Consider the following 22,694-nt stretch of genomic DNA (forward strand, 5'->3'; position numbering starts at 1 on the left):
ACCCCTGAACTAAATCCCTTCACAAACTGTGTCTGACGCAGTCACAATACAGTCGTAAAAGGAAACTGACATTTAATGAACCAAGTTATTACAACGTTGAAAATACACATTAAAAGTTAATTTTAAAAGTAATTTGGATCTTTTGTGCTAAATAAATATTTACAAAACACTCGAAATTAAGTACAATTAAATTGTTAAATCCTTAGACAAGTGATTAAATATTTTACGCTTTGTAATTGCAATAATGTAATATATGTACTCGTATCAGTTAGAACTGATTACAATGTATAGTCTCTGCTGTGCTCGTTTGAAGTTATACGGCCAAAATACATACTGCAATAACTAAAAAGGTAAAATATGTCTTAAACAATGAGAAAAGAAAAAATATATATGTTGCTTTTGGATATTCAGGCCAAAATCAAGTTTCACCAAATATAAAAGTCACCTCAGCAACGTGTTAACTCTTTAGAATCTACAAATACTATTGCGTCCCTACCAATAGTCAATTCATTTGTTAATTCTGGTCCTTTGCACATATCTAAGTATACTCATGTTATGCATTCTCAATAACATTAAGTTAAGAAAGCAGCTAGAGCAGCTATTGTCAATATGATTATTTTGTTCCTTGCGAATGGCTAAAACTAATTCGCAATAAACATCAACAATTAGTTGCTTCATCTATCGCAATGTGTCATGTACACTTCCACATGGGTCTGCAAGGAACTACTTAGAAATGTTTTAAGAACTTTGACATAGAACGCACGATAGAATACAAGAAGGCGTAAAATAAGTCCCAAAAATACATAAATTGTCTATTAATTACATTTTCGTAAAGGGCATAATGCAAAATAGTTTGTATTGAAAAGATAAAATAATTTGAATGTTCCGGGCGTAAAATTTACCGACATTGTCACCACGTACATCGAATCAAACTGTTGGTGCATACATATTAGATCTAGGGACACTAGGAAAGAACCTGGAAGGACTGATGAGCGGCACGTGCAGCCTTGACAACTGGGCTGAACATTTTATATTTGTTTGTAATATCTTTACTAACATCTTTTAAAATATATCTGTAATTCAATATCTATAGAAAGAAGACTTCTTTCAGGTAATTAAATAGGTTTATAATTCTGATTTACAGGTAATCTCGTTTGTAGTCATGGATACATATGCTGGCTTGCTACATATTCAGACTCTCCTTGTGAAAATCACGAAAGCACAACATTTCTGTTCGGTTTACATACGACAGGTACAATTAGTTAAATTTTTTATATCATCAAAGCAAACTGTCGTTAGTGCTCTTTACAAGTTTCGAACTACAACCAAGACCATATCCTTATATAATATCAGGTAATTAAATATGTTTTTATGTGATTCTGATTTAGAGGTAATATTGTCTGTTTTCAAGGCTAGCTTGTTTGCATTTTTCTTACTGTGAGTGTGTCTGCGTGACTTGATTTTTAACGCACAATCACGTAAGCACATTTCCATTCGGTTCAAATATGATGGGCAAAGTTAGATTAAATATTTCATATCATCGAAGCACTAAAGCGTTACCATACTGCACTTTACAATTACTACCTAGCACGTAACTTTTTATTTTATCAGGCACAGAAGGCCATTTCTTTTCAGCTTTCTTTGCAAAACGTTAATATAAGTCGTCAATAGCCCATTTATTAATTGTTCATTAAATTCAAATGACATTAGTATATATATATATATATATATATATATATATATATATATATATATATAAACATCTTTAAACATGTTTTGTTTGAAACTGTAAGTGTGTGTGTTTCGGATTTTTACCATAGCTTTAACAATTTTCCAGTCATATCGCTACGATGTGTAAAGTGTGGCAGTTTACAGTGATGTTTAGCACTGGGGCATCATGTCGCAGACATCTAACATGATGTCCCACCCAGTCACATTATCCTGACACCAAGCCGACCAGTCCTAACAGTCTCTCGCATCCAAGGCAGACGCTCTAACCACTAGGCCACTAAAGCGGTCTAAAGTATTTGTTTTGCTTGAATCTTCTGATCATCTGTGAGCCGTGTGCTTATGAGGAGCATGTTAATATAAAGGTTCTGCTGAATTCTGTCCCGTCTGTCATACTACTGCCACTACTTGCCTGTCGTCTGTCAACCCCACCACCACTCTCCTACTGCTACTACAACCACAACTACCATGCTGATCTTCATCATTCTTGAAACTGATCCTTGTTAATGTTCTTCTTTTGGTTGCTAGCTGAAGAAACTACGCACACATTACCACCACAACTGTTCTTGTTCTACTGTTACTAGCCCAATTTGTTGTTTCACATGGCCTTGTTATTCGATACCTGTACGCATACTATCAGGTTAACTAGCCCCCAAGTACACAAATACTGATTATTACACAGCCACATGAACTGGAGATAAAGGGAGATATTTTATTCCTTCTCCTCCCCATCCCAAATCGATCTGAACTTGTTATAATAAGGTATATGCATTCCAACATTACTATAATTTTGCTTTGTCAAATTTTAGACAATGTTCACAATATATCACATCATTATCCACTTCTTCAAATCAACCTTCAACTGTATTTGTGTAGCCTAAGTCAAAGCAATCCGTATAGTACACAACTAATATCTTCTGTACACAACAAATATCTTCTGTACACAACGAATATCTTATGTACACAATGAATATCTTATGTACACAATGAATATCGTATGTACACAACGAATATATTATGTACACAATGAATATCTTATGTACACAATGAATATCTTCCGCACACAAAGAAAGTCTAGAAGTAGGATAAAATAAGCTTGAGTTGAATTACGCAATTAATTTGAATACAGATTTATTGTTCGTAGAATTAGCTTTGCAAAAGACATTATTTTTGATCTAGAGTGTGAAAGTTTTATTGTCTCTTATGTCAAGCAACACGAGAAAATTAGAACCGCCTCTATGACAAAAGTAAAATAGTTTATGTGTCTCAAGTAGAGTATCCTTTGTGTCCTACCTCAGCAATTTCCCTGTATGGTGATGCACTGTGTACATTACTTGCTATTAACCAATTTGAAATAATGTTTTTAAATGCCCTTAGTTTGCACAAACTGACTTCATGCCGCATATATTCTCATACTAAAAGTGAACAAGAGATCCTCACCGGAAATCTGTCCTATATATTTATGTTCCCTGTTTCATATGCATATGTAAAGTGTCGTTAGTAAAACAAAAGGAAATTCTGTTTGAATAACTTTAGCTTATATAGTACATTTAATCTCCAATTCACTTTGGGTATCATTGCACGATAGTCTAAATAAGATCATGTTTAACATGGTAAATAGATGGTTAACCAATGCATGGTCATTTAATGTTCCATTCATTTATTTGGTTTATCTATATGGAAACCTCCATATCCCCAGCAATGAGGACACTATCAGGCCTATGATGTGACCCAACCTCCACCCTAGTCTGAACGTTTAAAGGCTTGTATATCTATCTATTAGGAGAGAACTTTAAGTAAAAGTATTACGATTGAAATTTATTCTAAATTGTATTAAACGTAATTTTTCATTAATTTATATTAATAGTTTAGAAGTAGGTAAGCACGATGGGAAAGTGTAAGTTTATATGTATTTCTTGTATTTTAAATATAAGGCTTTATATATGTATCTTTAGAATTTAGCATTATATATATATATATATATATATATATATATATATATATATATATATATATATATATATATATATATAAAGCATGAGTTGCGCCAGTCAGAACAGCTGTCTTTTCCTTACAGCGATTCCGTACCTCATTCCCGAAAGATGTAGTCGTATCTTCACGGTTATTGGTGACACCCTTGTTAGAGAGTCTGAATTCCTTTTCTCTCCCCCCTCTCTCTCTCTCTCTCTCTGAACATGGGCAAAGACATTTTCTAACTTATGAGTATGATAAAACAAACGCATATCATAACATATCTATACGTGGTATCCAAACCCCATCCCCGGTTTGTACTACTTATGTTAGTATATTTTCAACAAGATAATATAATCTTGAAAAAAACTAATTCAAAGCTAGATTACAACTATTTTAGAAAGGGCGTATTAGTCTAGAACGTGTGTACTGATCCTGTTTCTGATCTCCATGTTTACCTTTTCCTTATCCCTCAAGCCTAAATTTTATTTAATCATGTTTCTTCTTCCCTCCACATGGTCTACTCTGGCTTACTGATTTCCATACATTTTTAAACAAAGTATTCATTGACATAATTATATAAATAATCCTACCATTCCAGTGTGCAGTGATGTCTTAGTTCTACAGCCAACTTTTCAATAAATGAGTGAATATTTTCTTTCATTGTTCGGATCAACATAATTTCATATATATTCTATTACTCCATCCCCCGAAAACCTTTCATCTTTTGGACACATTGATTATTATTCAGTTACGAAGAAATAATAAAAATGAATACGTTACAGATTCCATTACAGTACAACGTTTGAAATTTGTTTATGAGTGTTGTCGTTAGGTAATAATACATAAATAAAAATATTTGACATATAGCTACGGAGAGTTGATAGCTACGGAGAGTTGATATTGATTCGAGTCTGAAGTCTATGTACTGGTGACAAACTTTATCCTTCCCTCGTTGGATGGGAAAACGGACCTAGAATGTCTCAGGTACTGCAAGATCACATCAATGTCCAGAGAATCTGAAAAAATGCGACGAACGAATATGAAAATTAAGAAGACAGGACATCAAACAGAGTATGAACATTTTCTCGAAGAAATAGTTGAAACTATGACACTTAGAGCTGACCACATCGAAAAGACAGTTACAAATGTAACACTTAGAGGTGGCCACATCAAAGGGACCGTTGAAACTATAACACTTAAGGCTGACCACTCAAAATGAACAGCTGAAATTATAACATTTATGGCTGACCACAACAGCTGGACAGTCCAAACTACGACATTTAGGGATGACCACATCCAATGGACAGCTGAAACTATGATAAGAAGGGCTGAAACATCAAAGTGATACTTTAAGACATAACACTTATGGATTACCACATCAAAAGGAACAGTTGAAACTATAACATTTAAGGTTGACCACATCAAAGGGACTCTTGGAAACATATTACCTAGGGTTGACAACATCACTGGGACAGTTGGAACTATTACTCTTAGGAATGACCATATCAAATGAACGAAACTATAATACATAGGGTTGACCACATTAAAACGGACAGTTGAAACTATGATGCTTAGGAATGACTACATCAGAGAGAAAAATAAAAACATAACACGCCGGGCTGACCACATCAAAGGAGCAGATGGAACTGTAAAACTTAGATTCACCATACCAAAGGGACACTTGAACTATAACACTTAGGGCTGACAGAAAGGTACAGTTGAACCAATAGCACTTAGGGTTGAACACATCACAGGGGCAGATGAAACTATACCACTTAGAGTTTGTAACATCAATGGGACAGTTTGGGCTGTCCCCATCAAAGGGGCACTTGAAACAATAACACTTTGGGCGGGCCACATTAATGATATAGTTGAAACAATGACACTTATGACTGAAAACAAACTGTAACTCACAGGGCTGACTAAATCAAAGCGATAGCTGAGACTATAACACTTAGGGTTGACCACACATATGGAACACTTCAACCTATAACACTTAAGGTTGACCACACATATGGAACACTTCAACCTATAACACTTAGGGTTGACCACACATATGGAACACTTCAACCTATAACACTTAGGGTTGACCACACATATGGAACACTTCAACCTATAACACTTAGGGTTTGATACACATATGGAACACTTCAACCTATAACACTTAGGGTTGACCACACATATGGAACACTTCAACCTATAACACTTAGGGTTGACCACACATATGGAACACTTCAACCTATAACACTTAGGGTTGACCACACATATGGAACACTTCAACCTATAACACTTAGGGTTGACCACACATATGGAACACTTCAACCTATAACACTTAGGGTTGACCACACATATGGAACACTTCAACCTATAACACTTAGGGTTGACCACACATATAGAACACTTCAACCTATAACACTTAGGGTTGACCACACATATGGAACACTTCAACCTATAACACTTAGGGTTTGATACACATATGAAACATTTCAACCTATAACACTTAGGGTTGACCACACATATGGTACACTTCAATAACACTTAGGGTTGACCACACATATGGAACACTTCAACCTATAACACTTAGTGTTGACCACACATATGGAACACTTCAACCTATAACACTTAGGGTTGACCACACATATGGTACACTTCAATAACACTTAGGGTTGACCACACATATGGAACACTTCAACCTATAACACTTAGGGTTGACCACACATATGGAACACTTCAACCTATAACACTTAGGGTTGACCACACATATGGAACACTTCAACCTATAACACTTAGGGTCGGATACATCAATGGAAGATTGAAAGTAAAACATTTAGTCTAGACCACATCAGTGGGACATTTGATGTTGTAACAGTTAAATCTGACCAAATCATATTGACACTTAAAACTTAATACTTAATTTGACCACATCAATATGAAACTAGAACTATAACGCTTAGTTTGACAACATCAATGGGACACTTGAAAGTATAGTACCTGGGGCTGATCACGTCAATGGAACACTTTAAATTAAAACATTGCTGCTTACCAAATCAAGTGGACACTTGAAACTATAGCACATTGTGCTGACTAAATCACTGGGACACTTGAAACAATAAGACTTAGTATTGATATATTTACTGTCCTTATGATAATGATCATATTTTCTATCTGGTTCATAAACCTAGTAGGACTGACAACCAAATAAGTCTCAAAGTCTATTTATTTACATGTACCAATTAGCAAATTTTGAAAGGAGTTATTCCTTTATTACACGAGGATTGATCTTTTTAATGCGCTTACCAAAAGTGGGAATATGTATTTGTACATATATATCCCCACACCTCTGATGTGGTGTGATACCCTTACGTTCTTTTATCTCCTAGTGCATCAGAGACAAAAAACACGACTCACTTAGAGGGATATGTTGAATCATTCTCTCCTTAATTATAGTGTATCCGTCGCCACCGTTGATCATGAAATCGGTCAGAAGTACGTTGTACACTGTGTTGTCATCCAGAAGACTGTACGTTGGCACTTTACAGACATGACACCTCACCTCTACAGACACCACTCTCTGACCTTTAGGAAATCCAAGATTGTAAGTAACCTTTAGACCTGGAAAGAATGGCATACTTTTAACAATATTTAACACCATTTACAGTTGCTTCCAAGAAGGATTAGCCCATACACATCTCAGAAACTAGAGGTATTGTTTTGAATTGTAATCATTCCGGTGAAATGCCTGGATAAAAATGAAACGGTTTGAATCAAAATATCAAACTCTGACTCCCTTCTATTAAATCTAGACTTCTTGACATAGAGGTTTTGGATGATATTTATATTCCTTCAACAACGAATGTGATCTCGTATATAAATTAATATATGGTTAAAAATGTGTATGAATGAAATTCTTCACTAAGATGACATGTGCACAAGTTTGTTTAAAAACATTTTCTTTGATATTCAACACCGAAATACTGTCACGCATTTCATTTACTAAATGTCGAAAGTGGCCTCATCAAAGACAATAGCAAATATGTTCAGGGGTACTTAATCAAGGAAAAATGTATTGCAGTCTTCGATACTAATAAACAGACCTTAAACTTTGAATGGGTCTGATTAGAGAATGACAGATTGCGTAAAACAGACAACAGTTTATATTCAACAGCTAATACAAACATTAGAGATCTCAAATCTTAACATCAAAGATGTTTATCAGATTTATAAATATGAAATAGGTCTTGAAACTTACAATGATGATGTCATATGACAAATTAGGATTCCCTAGAAGTAAGTGTATTATAAGAAGACAAAAGAATACCTGACATCTGAAGAAAAGCTCCATGCCGGTTGTGTGGATCGTATTTTGCAACTGAATGCTCAAGCATTTTCAGCAGATGCATGCCCCGTATTTGGATCAAGTCGATGTTATTTCCAAAAGGAAATACCGTCAAGACATTACCCATGGTAATATTTCCTGCAAATTGGAGAACAGTCTAACATCCGTATTAAGGACACTGATTGGGTTACAAAAATCCCATCTGAATGGATGGTATCCTTCATGCAGAGGTTTATACTTATATGGCAGCATGAAAAGGACACAAATGTTTTCCTTTATGAATAAGTATTCTTTATATATCAATGTTTCTAGTGTCATTATTATATGCTCATTTTTGTCTCCGTTGACTTTACTTTGTCAGAATCGTGCAATATTTTACGATACTGAACACCTTCATATTGCGCGCACGCGCACGACACGTGTGCCTAAAGATAGTACAGTAAAAGTTAATGATGAGGACGAGTTCACTGAGTCAGAAACAAGACCTTCATTGAAGCAAACGAATGAATGTGATATTCGTAATGTCAACTACAAACGCGAAAGATGCAGTACTCGAAATACCGTTATGATCCCTGAAACAGTTATTTAGGAGAATATTCATTTCTTTTCGCACATAGTATGGTTAAGTCTATGACGCGTGCTCTATAGGATCTATAAAAAAAAAATAGAAAAGCATATCGAGGCCAAGGAATATCGCATATCTATCAGAGACGTACCATTTTACAAGTCTGTCAAAATACTAGATTCGAGAAAAAAACAATTCAACTGGAGATTTTGGTAGGTAACAAAGTGACTCAGAGCCAATAATTCAAGGCCACTGAAATGTATTTTTTCCGCTGGATAATTGGAGTGCAACATAACAGTTGCTTTTCAATTTTCCTCGTGTAACTATATGATACAATGTTAGGCTAACGATATAAGACACACTGCATGATACAGGTCATACCTGGGGGCCTTGCAAAAGCGAAATGCAAGTTACAGAGCATAAGCATGTTTTCTTAAGCTAGTAATAAGAATGGCAATGAATATACTTAACATTTATGCATCTTAAATTTCCTCAGAATTATACTTCTTAGTTAGTTCTTCAAATCCGACTAACATGTCCTGCAACAACTTATACACACAGAAGCTGTACTGTAAATTTGAGTAGCCTACATTTCCAGCCGAAATCCGCTCACCATATTCCACTGAATTAAGCCAATTATGAGGGGTGAAACGATATGTCGACATATCGATATATCGATACTTTTGCTGTAACGAATCGATACAAGAGATGGAGAATTGATACAAAACGATACTTACCATGCGTATGTTATTTTAGTCTACAGCAGTCGTGACCGCTTATTAGTAGTTTGTCTTGGTATTCTTTAAATACAGAATTCGTCTGAAACAGCATTTGCAGTCCTCATGTATATAAGTAAAAACGAAAAAGACTATTGGGAATACTCGCTCGCAGTCTCCAAATTAAACAATGCTTCATAATCTGATCCCTCCCCCCCCCCCCCCCGCTAATTATCTTAACCCAGCAGCATGTTCAGCATATAAGATACATTCCAAAAGTGTTCCACATGTATAATGAAGTGCTTTACTCATCATTTAATAACAACCTTTGCTCTATTTGAGACCTACACTACCAGTGTGTTACAAGGTGAAATATGTTACATTGAAATCTCATTGGTGGTTATTGCTTGTTCCGTTCCAGGTTAAATAATAACTACCAGTCAGAAATTAGTGTAGCTTATTCCCTGCGTGACAAACAAGAAGTACGAGCAAAGCAACAGAGAAACTTCGTGCATAAGACAATAATATGCAAAGTACTTAAAAAGAGATGATGTCATGGTATGCGATTGCGCAAATTGTGCAAACTGTGTACGAATTCGCACACTTGGAGGACAGTGATGCACGAGAATTAACGCAAATTAGTTGATAGTCCCGCATATGAAAATGTGCATGGGAAGTTTTTATGTATATTTAATTTAATTGGGTTATTTGTGGGGGGAGGGGGTTGTTAGTTTAAAAATTATAGTTCATTACATGATATTGTAATGTAACATTGTTCGCTGGACTTGACCGTGTCCAAAATTGAGTTCGTTTCTGCTTTACCCGATTGGCTTGTTTTATTTCATTTTATGGAAACAAATAATACATAGCTCAATTATTCTCTATGTGTATGGGCTTTATATTAGGACCATTATTAATAGAAGAGGTAAATATGTTTATTCGGGTCAAATGTTTGGAGTTTCCTGAATGAATTATAGATAATCTAGGTTACTGTTTTGTAAACATCAGGATCATTCTAGAACGTTATTTTCCAGTAGTTAATGGGTTTTTCTTCTTCAGGAAATGCTAATTCTGACATGGGGTCAAGTAGAGAACTATATAATCTTGTGATTGTGATGATTGTGTCATTCGTGTTTTAACATCTAACACTTTGAAGTTGTATTATGATGGGTGTAGTTGGGTGGAAATTCAATTTCATCGAATTATTGAATCCCATTGATTATTTTCTCTGGGAATACGAAAGTGTTCTGATGAAATTCTTGGATAAAGACATTCACTGGAATTTGGAGTGTATACAAACCTGGATTTATATTTATGTGATTCAGCAAAAGACTGCAGGCACATCAGCACACTAGGAGCTATAATAGACACGTCATCGCCTTCAGTTTTCTTTTCTTTTACTGGATTTTATTCAGGACATTAAATTACTAGGACTTGTGTTTATAATTCTTGTATTATTTTGGGATTTAATTCGAAATACCGTAACTTAGTTTTTCTCATTTTCACTTTGTATCCTAGGGAAATAAATTATTTATTAAATTGTACAAAGCTTCTTGTCTTTCACTCTTTTCTGTTACTCTTTTTAAGAGCATAGACTCGTAACGAAGTACACAATTTTTATTTAACCGCTCCTGTCACGACAACTGTTTTTCGGGTAGGCAACTGTTTACACATCTGGGTTCTTCAAGCATGACATGAATGGTTGTTTTTGATTGGTACATTGTTCACTGGAATATGCATTGTGGCGTAGTATAAACATTCCATGAAAGGAATTTTACAAATGCGTGTTTAAAATACGGGCTACCTAGAAAAGCCAAAATTTCTGATTCCTGGCATGGTTTTGTTCGGCAAATAATTTTTCGAGTTATGAAGTATATTGGTTTATTGAAGCTTGAAAATTGTTAATGGAGATACCAGTGAGTGAGTTTGAGCCCGAAAATTGTGTTTGATACGAGCCAGATGTACATGTTTGATGGACAAAAATAGACGGCATGAAGGTTAATCTTCATTTCAGGAATATTGTAGAAAGGGCGGAATAATGAACCTTTCAAAAAATACAGATGATTTGAAAGTTGAATGCAATTTTCATTTTTTTATCAACTAATTCAGCCCTGTGGATAATATGCTAGAAAACCATATATCCATATCAGAGTTAAGATAAACTGAATAATAAGAATGAAGAAAATGAAATTAAGAAGTAAACAAATTTATTTGAATATCTCGATCTGCACAAGCAGACTATGGCTTTGATGGACTAAAAACCCTAATACAGCATTATGGAACCGTTAAGAATTCTAGCATGATAGTAAACTACTGATTCAAGAAAGGTCGTTTATGTTATTGACAAATCCTATTTTGGAGCAGATGTATCCATAAGATAATATCTGTGAGCTCTGAAAAATTGTACATAACAACCATAAAGATCAGTTCCCCAACATATTCAAGCCGACAAATCTAGCTATGCATATGCCCCTTCAGAAGGAAGCATAGAAATATATACAGATAAGGAACAGAGTATTCTCAGATATAATTAACAGATTAATACTTGTACAAGTAGAAGTGAAATCCTTTACAGATTTTGATGTCAATAGAGCTCTAAACAAGTAGGTCAGAAAAAATGAAAGATACATGTTGAAGAGTTAGGTAAATATTGAACTATGGCCATTTTCTCCTTCCCCTCCTTCTTTTATAATCTCCCCTTCTTTCGGTGACAAAGGGTGAAGTCCCCTTAAAGATAACATCTTGCAGCATATCTCCTTAAATTGTACATAGTGAAAAAAAAATTTGAATTTCTCTTTCTATGCGGAGATGTTTAACCCTTGAATGAAGGTGATGATGGAATAAATAAAATTAGCACAGAATCAGACCACTCAAGTGTATCACCTTGTATAAAACTTTGTAAAACAAAATTATAGAATAGGACTGGTTGTTCCAGTAGCTTTCCTTCTTCACTGCCAAATACAAGTACCTCTGGATGCAGCAGTCTTTTGCATCTGCAGGAAGTAAAATGTGATAGATTTTGTTGGTATTCATCCTCATTTCCATGCCCTAGTTCAAGATGCACGAGGAAATTACTTTTTCTTCTCTTTTGAAGATAACATCGTAATGTCTTCCAAGTTTAAGTGAGACATGACTTTGTTAATAAGATGTTTTCCAAGCATTCATGCCATACAGAACAAAGGGCCTGGTGGCTAAAGTGAGTTAAATGTAACCACAATTAAATGACCTGAAACGCTTGGGGTGGGGGGGTGGGGGTGCAATCACTGACAACTAACAGGTAGTCTGTTTTGAAAGTATTTTAGTTTTCATAGGTGAGAATTGCATATAAATATATGATAACTATATCTCTACTTTTATTCTGCATACTGGAAATACTACCAGTCTGTCAACGTACATAAAATGGCACCACCTACCTTCCAAAGATGGAAGGATTATCAATAACATATGTGTATCGATATGTATCATATAGCAGGCTGTGCATCGTGAATCGTATCGATACGAGGCACAGGTGTATCGTTTCACCCCTACCAACTATCCAGCCCCTCATAATTAAAAAAGAAGAATTGAATTGGAGGAATATAGAAACAAAATCCTTGCGCATTCTTTCACAATATGATTCTAAATTTTGATTTTAAGTAGACCAAAACGACAATTCTTTTTTAACCTGATGTAGAGCGCGCGACTAAGTTAAAATGTCCCTTGGCGGAAATGTGTGCGCATGAATACTGTTATTGTGTAGTGCTGAATCTATAAATTCAGTTAATTATTTCTTGTTTAATCATTTATTATTAATCATTAGAAAGTTAAACAAAATGAGCATATAATAAAAAAAAGTTTACTGCATTTGTATGGGAAAATATGAAGTTGTTTCTTCTGAAAAATACTTCACTCCTCAAGGTCGTGCAGTACTTTTCAGAAAAACAAATTCAGTAACCTGTAATTATGAGATGTGCCAAATAAAGGAAGTTTAAATAATACTCTCTGTTGCAAAACTGATTGATTATAAATTTTACAAACGGAAACACGTGACATGAGAAGTATAATCTTGCATCAATTATCTCCATAAAATATAGAAAACAAAATTACTGCTGCAAAGGTGTAACGAATAATTTTACAGTCACCTGTCAGGATTATTGATTTAGGTATATCATGGCAGGCTTCATTTCAAGCAGCAAATATTAGTATATGGTTATGTTCAGAGGTATACCTTTGATAAATTCTTCGCCAATCTGCCTTGTCATCGAAATGGAGATTAATTTTTTTTAAAAATACAAAGGCTGAATAACATTAAAAAGATATATTGATTGTATATTTATAATTAAATGTAAGCCAATAAGTGACCATACTCTTTACCAGGTATAATGAGGGTACAATTTGCACGGAAAAAGTCAGTAAAAGTCTTTACCTGGTTCAATGGAGGCCCTAATTGCCCCAGATTGCACCAAAGCGATTGAGGCAGCCGCCCATGTATCACTGGCTTGCAGGTAGTCTAAATGATAGCTGATCATTGCATCTGTATACAGATTACCTGTGTGACAATTAAATTAGTACATATATTATTTTTATTTTATACTTAGCAATTAATGATTCAATGTATTTTTTGCGTTGCAATTGTTCATTTAAATTTTTAAGAGACAGGGCTCCTTATAAGTCTAGAAAATACGGCTGCTTGATAGATCACAGATTAGCTGTATGATAATTTAATTAGTACATTTGTTATTTTGTTTCATAAGTAACAATGGTTGAATGTACTGTTCGCATTGCAGTCATTATTTAATTCTTTAAGAGTCAGGGTTCCATATAAGTGTAGAAATTACGGCTGCTTGATAAATAAGTGTTGACTAGATGCATATGTTCACTTATATGCATACTCACACACATACATTAGTGTTAATTTTATATTTAACAATATCGTATATATAGCCCTTCTCGCCACCCTTTTCCATTATAAGACATCTTTCAAGAGAGGTTAATCCCCGTTTAGATGTCACCATATTCTGCAGCATGGTAGTACATATTTACCGTTTCATTCATCTCACGAAGAACCAGAGGGCATGCCTTAAACATGGTATTGTTGTAGGACAAACTGTTGAAATGGTAAAATGGGACAAACCAACATATCAGTGTCAGCAAAATAAGAGCGGATACGTTGCGCGTTGGAATGGGTGTCTTTGTTATTTTTTTATATTTGTTGTTTGTTTGTTGTTTTGTTTGTTTGTTTTTATGTTATTGGCGTTTTCTTTATCTCTGCTGGCTAGGTTCCCAAAACAAATCCACTTGAAGTATAGAACATGTGAGTTCAATCAAAAGTCTGAAAAATTTGAGTTTTGCTCACAAACATTCTCAATGGTCAATATCGATTTTTATGATATTTTGTCACAAACATGGCGGATTTACAAACCCAAATACAAATTGTAGAATAAAATCATATTTTCATAAATTTTGCACAAATCACCAATTTCTTTGAAAATGCCCCCAAAATACTATTACAGATTTATTATCAACTTACTGCAAAAAAATGAAAAGGATATTATTTATAGTTTGTAATTCTATACGTTTTGTTTTTTTTCAGACCCTGATACAATCTTTTTGCCTAGTGCGCATCCAGTTAGTCCTTCAATTCTTCTCAAAAAATCTTTAAGCAAAATGCAGTCATTTTATTTATAAATCATGAAGATAAGTATGTTTTAAAATATTTTAAAATGTGACTTCACATAAAGAATGGTCATAAAAAGTCACCTAGACTATTGGCATAATTAGTTTAGCTCATTTGGTTGAGTGATCAGTGTATGTCCCCGATGTCTCAAGTTCGAATCCGATATTATTTTCCATTTTCACCGAATTTTTAACCTGTCGTTATCAAGTTAAGTCCTTTTCCTTTCTTTTAAATAAGCAAATCTTTTCTGGTTTGTTTCTGCATATCGTTTGTCTAGAGTTTAAATATACACAGAAAAATATAACTTCAATATTGTATCATTTTGTTTTGCCGTCTGTTGATACAGCAGAGCTAAGGATACGTGACTATTCAGGAAAAGCGCTTTATAGCGGACGCTTTCTGATCAAAACGTGTTCTGTACTTTCAAACATTGTTCACTTCTAAAGAGGTTTAGCCAGAAACCGGTAACATTTACAGAATTCACGAAAATATTTCCAAAGTATTTTATGGCAATTTATAAGTTTTTACTATCTGCGGAAAATGCATACGAATGATGTAAAGAAAATCACGAATTGTAGGCAAATGCATCCTTGCAATATATGAAGAAGCTCCAAAGTGCTAAGTGGATGTAAATTTAGATAAGTACCTAGATTGCACTCCCGGATCCTGCACCAATACGTTTCACCCTCCAGAAGGACAGACGTATGACCAACAACTTCACGCTTTTGGGCTTCTAAGGGTTTCTGCAATTCCTTTACTTCAGCTAATATATCGTTGTCTGCAAACAGAAAAAGAACCCAAAAAAGCCTCATCAATTCAGAGAGTAAAGTATGCAAAATATATCAAGATAATTGCATCCCAATGTATATTGCAATAAATATCGACGACATTTCGAACTCCCCAGATATGTATAGTACTTTAGAACAACTGGTGTCTGAAATCAAAGCAGCATGCCATTTAATGTGTGAACGTGGACGATGAGCATCGTGTCAATGAGAATATAATGCAATCGTCCTTTCCGAATTCGATGTTTCATAATAATACAATGAGTGGTGATAAAGATGGCAAATTTTATGACATGATTAAACATAACTTTGTAAAAATGTGGTATAATGAAGCCAAGAAAGTATGCCAACGGATGATAGGAGTTCAATGACAAGGAAGAATACAGTTATGAAGAAAATGGATTAGAATTAAAATTAAATATATCGGACCTTCATATATATGAAGTTCCGATATATTTCATTTTAATTCTATTCCATTTTCTTCATAACTGTATATAAATACACAACACACACACACACACACACACACACACATATATATATATATATAGCTAAGAATTGTGTCGAAGAGAATATGAATAATACAGTGAGTAGTGATGAAGGTGGCAAATTTTATAACATGATTAAACATTCGTTATATAATACAATTCTTTGTGAGTTAGTCCCTAATATATATATATATATATATATATATATATATATATATATATATATATATATATATATATATATATATATATAACCAAAATTATTCTACGAACAACATCAACTTGATATGTATAAAATGTGGAATAATGAAGCCAAGAAAGTATGCCAACGGATGATAGGATTCAGTTATGAAGAAAATGGATTAGAATTAAAATTAAATCGATGCAACTTTATATATATATAAGCACTTTATTGAGATGATGAATTTGAATGGCGAGCGACACATAAAATATTCCACCTGGAATTGGATTTAATATATTAAGCAACTTGTTCCCAATAGCCATTCACAAGTTAAGGAAGTTATTCAATAGCTTAAAAGAAAACTATTTTTTATTTTAGAAAAAGAAAAGATAATTAGCTTTGCATATGTATACATATATACCATGGTTAATTCGGCTGCCTAAACAATTCCTGTAATGTGTAAGTCACAGTTCAATCGTTAACAAAGTGCAACAGGTTCTTTAAACCACGGTTTTTGCCAGCTGAACATTTTAATGTAATTGATAAGAGACTCTAAAACAAAACTGTAATAAAGTGTGTACTGTAGTCTCTAGTTTAAACTAATTGGATTGTTTTAGATATATGGATGGTATTTTATAAGCACCACATCAAGACGTTTATCCTGACTTGAAAAAGCTTAAAATCGCTTAGCGAAACTTTGTATGCGCTCTGTTATTCACTTGTTTTTCATCCATTGTTTCCAAAGTGATAGGAATAATCATTATACTGTTCCTGTTCCGATCACATACTTTACATGTATCGAATATGCTAACAATGATATTTGTTTTGTTTCTGGTTTTAACAACACTTTTGCACACATTATTGACTTCATGACTAGACATATATATATATATATATATATATATATATATATATATATATATATATATATATATATATATATATATATATATCAGATGTGCGATACGTAAATGTTTAGGTCCGCAATAAAGGAATAGGGACCAACGTTCGAATCGAATGAAACAGCATATATAAGATTTCCAATTAAATAAGTATGCGACAACATGGCATATAAATTCGGGACATGTTGGTTTTTGTTTCTATAAGCTATAGATGCCAGGGTTATCCTCGACCAGATAGGACAATAAAAGGACATATATGTATGTAGGTATGTATTAGTATATGTACAGTTTCTTTCAATGTATGATTTAAAGCTAAACTGTGACCGTGATGTACTCGTGCATTAAGCGATGATTATGTATATTTCCTTTTGGGAGTATTACATTTTCACATGATCTGAAGATGCGGACTTTGCCTTTCAAGGTGCAAAATAGTAAGATAACGTGCAATGTAGTAATATAAGGTTCAGTTCAATCTAGCAAGTCATTAATTCTGTGCAGAGCAATAATATAATTTTTTAAAAATTTAATAGATGAACGTATTTCTTAAATATGTGTAACCTGTTCTTACTCTGACTGGAGAAGTTTTAGTACTAGAGCATGCATAAGTAATGGATAAATTTTAACTATATTTGTTATACTATTACATGACTGTCGATGAAATGCAGCCACTTGGTAGTTATATCGAGTCTTAAAACATATCTGATTAACGTGTATGACCACTGAGGAAACTGTATTGTCGTTACCTTGTGGGACAGTCTTGTCTAGTAATATCGGATTCCCGTTCCAACTGGAAACTTCTCCACTGTCGTCAAACAGCACATTAAGGTACCCCAGATATTTGGACCAAGCATAAGCAGTGACCACCAAAACTCTCCGGCCATTGTTTGTAGTGACAATGGTCGGATATGGACCCTCGATTTCCTCATTGGACGGTTGTGGCCCTAAATTAGAAGTGTAAATAGAAAGATAATTGGCGCCATTAATCTAGACTCATTTTCATTCCACATCTCAAATAATAAAGGTTTTTTGTTTTATTTGGAAAATCTAAACGGATACTTGGAGTTATAATATAAAAAGTGTTATATATTTTAATAAAATAAAAAAGTGTTTCTTCATTACGTTTATCATTTTAATGAGACGTCATTACAGCAATTGGAGGGGCATGAAATGATTTGGCTTGCAGCAAAACTTAATTCAAGGGACCCTGACGGTGAAAAGACAAATGTGTATGGTGGTAATTTTGGGCCCCCACCAGGCTCGTGTCCGGCACCCATGCATCCCCACAGTTGCGGGGGTTGTATGGGTTGTTACTACGCCATTGATTATAGCTCTTGCATACCTTTTATTTAAAAACAAAATACGTTCATTTGGTGTACACGTTATTTCTTACGTATCAATACATTGGCTGGAATTAGTACTTTTTTATTTCTGCTCTCAATCGTCTTGTCATGCGAAATGTTAGTCGTAAACCCTCTCGTATTCTTATTGATATTAAAATTAATTATGTTAATGTCAGTTAAAACAATACTATGCTTAGCGCGTACCTGTATAGAGAAAGCTGTGAGTATGACCTCCAACTATAACGTCAAGGCCGTCAACCTCACAAGCAACTTTCTGATCGTTGCCATATCCGGCGTGGCTCAGTCCAATAATAATTGAAATGCCAGCCGCTTGCAGTTTTTGAACCTCTTTTTGAACGCTCTGAATCGGATCAAGAAACTTCACAGTGGGACCTGAGGCCAGGAAAAAAGAGAAACTCGTTTGTTTACATTAGTCAGTATTCATCGAAAAGTTTATTTTTAGGCGATGGTTGCATTTTCAAAAGATCAACAAACTTCACAGTGGGAGTGGAACCTGAGACCAGAAAATAAATCTATAATTTGTTTATTTTAAGTTAATATTAAATTGTATGATTTATATAATATACTTTTATCTATCTATCTATCTATCTATCTATCTATCTCTTTCTCTCTCTCTCTCTCTCTCTCTCTCTCTCTCTCTCTCTCTATATATATATATATATATATATATATATATATATATATATATATATATATATATGTGTGTGTGTGTGTGTGTGTGTGTGTGTGTGTGTGTGTGTATCTATCTGTCTGTATATTTATCCCTCCATCCATCCATCTTTCTTTCTATCTATCTTCTATCTATCTATCTATCTATCTATCTATCTATCGTTGCATAAATGTATGTACGTACACCATGAACACTATAAGGTGCACAGTTCTCTTAAAGTTTATTCGTTTTAACATACATATAAATCAAACAAAAATTATTTGTCTCTTTATTAAAGTTCTAAAATATTTCAAATAACTTCATCGCTTGCCTCATGGTTGGCCTCAAAATAGGAAAAGAACCAGTCTGGATGATTTCATTGTCAATGTGTATCATTGAATTATTTACATAAATGAAGACACTGTATATCATGCACATTACGTATGAAAGGGATGAAAGGTATCACCCAAATGGAAATTTCCCTTTTGTCCAATTCGACAACTTCAAAAAGTAGAATTACCTGCTTCGGAAAGAGAACCAGTTTCTTCAGTGATATATCCCACAATTCCTATCTTTGTGCCATTTACGTTCAGAATGATTGATTTGTTGAAAATTCCCTGTAAACGAGGTTCATCGCCCACGTCAATGTTACTACTGACAACGGGAATCGTTATGTTCTTCAGGAAATCGACCAGTCCGGGAACTTTAAGATCGAACTCGTGGTTACCAATGCACTGTACAACATAAAGTAATAAGTATTTTGTATTTTCTAAAATCGAAAATATCGGTGACGATTAAAACAGGTAGGAAAACTCCGATCCACGACTTGGACTCGAGTGTTTGTCCCGCCTGCAATGCGTATATGAGACATAGGTATTAATTGACATACGATGTTCCTAAAAGTGTTGTTAGTGTAGTAGTAGTAGTTGACGTTGTTGTGTTGATCCCTTAAGTGTCTCTTTGAAATTGCTGAGTATATAATCATGACATGTGATGGGTAGAAAACCATCTTCAAGTGTACTAATGAACACCTGCAGAATTAGGTCACAGATCAGTTGTGGGGATTTGCTTTTTTTTTTATAAGAAGTGCAAAATAGTGATATGACTAAATACAAGGACTACGATGGAATCTTGCCAGGAGTACGAGTCCTGGACAAACGAAAATTGGCAACTTTCTTCTACAGGCATGGTTTCAAAGTAATCGCATGCATATATCACAGAAAATGTAACAAAAGCGTAAATACCGGCCTTGACCGAAGCATCTGTAAACAAAAATAAACGAGAACAAAAAACAGATTTTGGAAAGGAAGTCACAACAGCCAATAAAGGACTACACCGAAAATATAAGATGATGAAATACATATAGAAGAGATGGAAAGAATGACAGAAGAAAAATAAAGTATAGCAGGCAGAGAAAAAACAACAAGCAGAGAAGGAAAGAAAGCAAAAAGAGAGAAAATACGAACACAAACATAAAAAACAAAGAGAATGAAAGAATACAAGAAGAGAAGCAGAAACAGAATAATACAAGCAGCCAGCAGAGGAAAAAATACATGAAGAGAACGAAAGAATACAAAGAGAAAATAGGAAAGAAGGAATGAAAGAAAGAAGAAAGAAGAAAAAAAGAAAATAGAAACATAAAACTGAAACAAAACTGGAATATAACGAAAAAACAGGGAAAAATAAAAGATAAAAATTACTCCAGAACCAATAATAATGTCGGATCTGATAAAGAAACTCAAAGAATAAATTTCTGTGCGAAGAACCCTTTAAGTGAAGATGCACTAATGGCTATTATAGCAAGCGGAGTCAAACCAGAATAGACGAAACCCTTTGCTGACTAAATGAAAAAGAACATGTATTGCAACCTAAAAGGGATCTTTTTTTAAACAATTAAGCTATAGCTACATAGAAGTGAACGGAGATAAAGGAAGACTCTACTAAATACATAGCGGATTATTAATAAATAACCTGCAGAAGGTAAAGTTTTAAACACATTTATAAATTACAGATTTTAACTATATAATATTTGCAAAATGTAAAAACCAAATTTTCCGGACATCTCAGAATTACAGCAATATATGTCAAAATCTCCTGAACACCTACTGGATTCCATCTTCGCTAGCCAGGGTTTCGATATGTTAACATAATCTACACCTTGGCGGATAGAGAGCACATAAATAGAATGTACACATAAATAAGCAAATTCATATATAATGGCTTCTCTCTAGTACATAGTCATACTTTCGATGTTAAACGTTCAATATGTCCTTTTGAAGTAAATTGCCTCCAACATTTTCGGCTGATATACAATGTACCTATGTGGCACTCTGCTGGTTAGCTGGCATTACATATTAAAGAAAGCAAATCATGAAATCCAACAGATGTCGCTGGGACAAAGCATTGAAATATCTCTTCGATCCGCCAAGGTGTAAATAGGGTCAATATATCGGAAACCCTTGTTAGCGAAGATTACTGAGTTAAGAACGGAAATCTGACTCTAAATCTTCTTTACCTATCCACCATAAAACCAAAGCGTGACAATGTTTTCAACCATCCGAAAAACCCGATAAACCACTTTTCGCTACCAGGGCATCTATAAAACAACACACGTATCTTCACAGCAGAAACATAGCAAAAGCGAAGAGGCACACTCTCCCAACAGGTAGAGTTACCTTCACAGGAACCTTCCCCCTCCTGACTCCATGCATACAATTATTTTTAATACGTTTGCTACAAATAATTAACAAATGCGTATGCAATAGACATTTATGTATTTATTTTGCGAACAATTAAGTTCCATGACCTATTTTAGCGACTATTTATCGTAAACAACTATATAGATTAAAACATCAATACATAATACAACCATAGTAACTAATAAAGATTGCCTACGCTAAATCGTAGACAACTTCACAGATTAAAAACCCAATTTATAATACCCCTATAGGAAAATAACAAGAAGCCACTAAACAACGACACAAGCATGAAGACACCTTTTTTTTAAATTTCATCCTTTGAACATTATTGTATCTCTTCAAATAATTTACCGATAGAATAAAAGCTAAATTTGATCTTGCCAGTGTCAGTCTTCTTACAACGGGATTCACAAACAACGTTGCAAACTCTATATCGCCACAAAAGAGGACAAAAGGAAACTGACTTTGGCAACAGTTACTACAAAACCATTTAACAAAAAGGGAACGCCGGACAAAGGAAACGGATTTGCTGGATTTTCAGTGCCTAATGAGATGGGAGTACGAAACCCATGGTCAATACAAACAAGGGATAAGATAACTATCAAATATGACAGGACAAAACAAAAAACAACCTCGACAAACATGTAATAAGGA

At 34.2% G+C, this 22,694-nt stretch overlaps 1 pseudogene; it reads right to left on the reverse strand.

Annotated features, from left to right (window-relative positions):
• Positions 1-4,569: 4,569 nt before the first annotated feature.
• Positions 4,570-22,694, reverse strand: part of LOC149773016 (snake venom 5'-nucleotidase-like) — a 31,821-nt pseudogene continuing 13,696 nt past the window's right edge.

This window comes from Sinohyriopsis cumingii, unplaced genomic scaffold (assembly GCF_028554795.1).
Source record: "Sinohyriopsis cumingii isolate HCF-2022 unplaced genomic scaffold, ASM2855479v2 utg000913l, whole genome shotgun sequence".
Taxonomy (NCBI): domain Eukaryota; kingdom Metazoa; phylum Mollusca; class Bivalvia; order Unionida; family Unionidae; genus Sinohyriopsis; species Sinohyriopsis cumingii.